The sequence below is a fragment of the Panicum hallii genome, chromosome 2, assembly GCF_002211085.1.
Source record: "Panicum hallii strain FIL2 chromosome 2, PHallii_v3.1, whole genome shotgun sequence".
NCBI classification, from domain to species: domain Eukaryota; kingdom Viridiplantae; phylum Streptophyta; class Magnoliopsida; order Poales; family Poaceae; genus Panicum; species Panicum hallii.
In genome coordinates, this window is record NC_038043.1 from 19,982,927 (window position 1) to 19,987,387 (window position 4,461).

Consider the following 4,461-nt stretch of genomic DNA (forward strand, 5'->3'; position numbering starts at 1 on the left):
GCTAAGAGACTCACGTACATAACCTTTGTCGAGCAATTCTTGCACTTGACGCTGAATCTCCTTGGTTTCTTCCGGGTTGGTCCTGTACGGCGCACGGTTTGGCAATGAGGCACCTGGAATGAGGTCAATCTGGTGCTCAATCCCTCGAAGTGGGGGCAGCCCCGGTGGTACCTCACTTGGGAACACATCAGAATATTTCTGCAAAAGGTTAGCAACCGCAGGAGGCAAAGAATGCTGCACATCGTGAAGGGAAATCAAAGCATCTTTGCAAACTAAAGCATACACAAATGAGTTTGAGGCAGCCAAGTCATTGATATCAGATTTAGTAGCTAGCAAGCACTTTCCCTTCAAAGTTATCTCCCCTTGTGGAGCAAAAACAGATTTGGTATTGTTGTTGTTCTCACTCTTAGCATGTTCCTAAGATTTAAATTTTCTGGCTCTAGCGACATCATCTTGCATAATCTCTTCAGGTGTCATTGGATGCAACACAATCTTTTTATCATGGTATAGAAATGAGTACTGATTTGATCTACCATGATGCAAAGAATCTCTATCAAATTGCCAAGGTCGTCCTAGCAGAATACTACAAGCTTGCATAGGCACAACATCACATTCAACTACATCTTTGTATGAACCAATGGCAAAATTGATTCGCACAAGTTGAGTTACCTTTGCCTTACCACTGTTATTCAGCCATTGAATGGAATATGGGTGTGGATGTGGTTTGGTAGTAAGTGCAAGTTTCTTCACCAAGTCGCTGCTAGCCAAGTTGTTGCAGCTACCGCCATCGATGATCATGCGGCACGAACGCCTTCTCCATTTGCGCGCTCAGCACACGCTGCACAATGAGGCTTTCATAGCGGTCGGCTTCAGCTGCATTAATATGTTTTTCGGGGCAGCTCTCAGTTCCTGTATGGTCAGCCGCATGCAGTGCAAGTGTATCGTTATCAAGCTCACTAGCAGAGGAGTACTCACCATCATTTTTGACGATCAAGACACGCTTGCTGGGGCAGTCACGTATGACATGTCCAAATCCCTTGCAACGGTGGCACTGAATGTCTCTCGTTCTGCCCGTTGATGCCACCGATGAAGTGGGTGCAGCCGGTTTTTGCACGCTCTTTGCTGCTGAATTTGCGGGGCTCTCACGAGGCTTGTCGCTGGAAGGTGAGACTGCTGTACGAGGTGATGATGAATATGGTGCAGCAGCACGTACGCTTGATGGAATGCTCGAGCGGGGTTGCGTGGAAAAACTCCTCCCTGCAGAAATGTTACTCTTGGTACTAGCACGTCGCCCCTGCACTTCCCTTTCAGCTTTACAAGCAAGATGGAACAAACGGGTTATGTTAGTGTACTCTTTATAAGCAAGGATGTCCTGAATTTCCCGGTTTAACCCACCCAAAAATCTAGCCATAGCGGGTTCCACATCCTCCTCTAAATTGCAGCGTAGCGTACCCATTTGCAGCTCTTGATAGTATTCTTCTACACATTTAGTACCCTGTTTTAATTGCTGCAGCTGGTTCAACAAATCACGTGCATAGTAGGATGGAACAAATCTAGCCCTCATAACTTTTTTTAATGCATCCCAAGTCTGCGGTGTGTTATTAGGATTTTTCTTGCCATGCTCTATCCACCAAACAGATGCAAAATCAGTGAACTCACTAGTTGCAACCCTAACACATGCATTCTCAGGAAAATCATGACAAGTAAATTTTTGTTCAACAGCCATTTCCCAAGTAAGATAAGCATCAGGATCATATTTACCATCAAAAGAGGGTATCTTAAATTTTATCTTGCTGAAAGCATTGTCATTGTTATGTACCTCACGCGGTCGCGCTCCACCCATACCTCGACGGTTCTGGCATCGACGTCTCCGAGCTTGATCCTCATCTTCAGTGTCAGCAGAGTATTCAGCCCTTGAATTTTCTGCGTTGTGCTCTTCCTCTTGACGATGCTGGTTATTGACCTTCGCGTGGAGGTCATCAAAACGTTTCAGAATAGCAGCAAGACTCTTGTCCACGCGACCAACCGTTGTCTCCAACCCTGCAAGCTTGGTGTTGTTGGAAATCTGCGCGGCCTCCATATGCCCAATCTTCTCATTTATGACCTGCAAATCATTATCAATTCCATCGGTGTACTCCCTTACTTGCTTCTGAAAATGCTGCACGATGCCCTTTGTGCGAGGTGTAAGCAGGTGTTCATCATCCTCATCCTGATTCCCTGAACCTGCCATGGGAAAGGTGCAAAAGAAAAACAGGAGACAAGTAAAGTAGAAAAGTCCCTACGACTACTAGATGTAATTTCTGTGTGGTGCTCTCTCACTCTAAGCCTGTTGTACAAGCTCTTACCAGTTCTTACATTGCTCACAGGAGGGTCGGCAAAACAAGTCGGGTACCAGGAGGAGAGTGTATCAGTGCTGCAGCAACAACTCCTGTCAAGCTGAAAGTCGAGTATGTGGAGCTGTAGGTGGGCTAAACGATGGCAAGGAAATACTAGCACCACATTAGTCATAGAAGCAAGTTGAGTAATCATTCGACGGTGGTCTTGTGCTGGTCCTAGCCTAGACTATACTAGAGACGCGAGCCTAGACACAAAGGAACCACAAAGCACCAACCCAAAACAGCAAGAGCAACAAGGTAAGAATCAGCCCCTCTCCTTTTTCTTTTTCTGTTTTTTTTCTTTTTTTTCTTTTTTTTTTGGGGGGGACACTCAAAACTGATTATATGAACAAGGGATTACAATTGAGCAACTCAGCACATACACTTTTTCGTCTCTCTCTCTCTCTCTCTTGAGTAAGGCTGAACTGCACCTATTGCAGCACCACAGGGTCTGCAATCCAGATTTCAAGCAAGCACAATTGATATGACTCGGATTCAGCGAGCGGGTGTTGCTAGATGGTGACAAGAACTCGAAACTCTGAATGGACTAAAACTAAGACCAGCAACTTGACACAACCCGAAGCAACCGAAGATTCAACAAACCCTAACCAATGCAGTTCTAGTAAAGGCTCAAAGGGTCTATAGGATCTCGGGAAAACCTACTCCAACATTGTTTCTGGGCTTCTTCTGGATTATAAGACAGTAAATAGCAAAGGGTAGGAAGTCTCTCACCAATGAACCTTGCTCTGATTACCAATTGATGGAACCCCGAGGGGGAAATCCCGATCTTTCGGTGAGGGACGAACTGGATAACTCGATTTGGAGGAAAAGAGGGGACGTTGGCGGTCCGACTTTCAGCAACCGGGGGATTGCTGCGCCAGCAACCGATACACCTCCTCCCTGGTCGCCGCGCCCTTGCGAAGCACGACACCGGCCACGAGGGCACCCGACCTGCAAGCAAATCGAAGAACTCGCAAGAACAAGTATACAAGCACTGAAATCGCAAGGAAGAATCAAAGACTCAGCATGGATTAATCGAAAGTAGAGTTCTGAAATACAAAGAGACGGGTGGCTGGATCAGCACACGCGCTCCAGGAGAAGTAGCAGCAGCTAGTTCATGAAATCAAAAACCCCCCTCTCCCTGGTGGCGGCTGGAGTGTCTAAGTACCTGGGAGGGTCACTCCCCAACCCTAGGACGCGCCCTTGCTGGGCTCAACTGATACATGGCCCATTGGGCCGAAATATGGTGGCGCAACATCTGTGGACAGAACCCTCCTCTGTAAGGAAAAGACGATTGCGCCCAACTCCGAAAAGGTTTGATCATGAGGCTGGATCCGTTTGAAAGAGGACTTCATAAGCTTTCTGCGAAGTACTGGAACGGCCCAATCCGAGTCCGAATGAAGTCGGGACTGATGTCACAAGATGGTGTTGTCATGCTGTCCGAAACCAGCCCATGCGAATCCCCTCTCCTTCTTATCCTCTCCATCATTCCTAAGCAAAACAAGAGTGCACGTGTTTCCATTGTCTAAATATAATGGACAAGAGCTTAAGAATGAACTTACTTGATGATTGAGTTGACGGGCACGAGCACGAGTAATAGGGCCAAGTGGTGGGGATGTCGCAGCTGATGGTGTAGCTTGTGGTGTGGAAGTATCGTTGGTGTTGATGTCCTCATCAGCTGGATCTGGCGTTTGAAGAAGGAAAACATCAAGGACGCATCAGTCACTCCTATTTCCTTATGGGCTGCTATAATGGCTAGCAGCTCGTCGACTTGATCCATGTCCCCTCTAGAGAGTTCGGTGTTCCACTCTGGCCTCACGACAGGGGGTTTACCGGATCTTTCAGGAAGCTGGGGGACATGGTTTTCGATGTAGAATCAATGGCTCTTCCATCCAGGAATGTTGGAGGGGAATTTGTAGGAAAGGTATCTATCGCCGGCTTGTTGACTAAGCTGGATGCCGGTGCCCCCTACAACGGATGGATATTTGGAGGTGGGTTGCGGCTTTATCTGGAAAAGAAAGCGGAAAAGATCCCGATGGGGTTCAATTCCAAGAAAAGCTTCGCAAAAATGGATGAAGATAGCAAT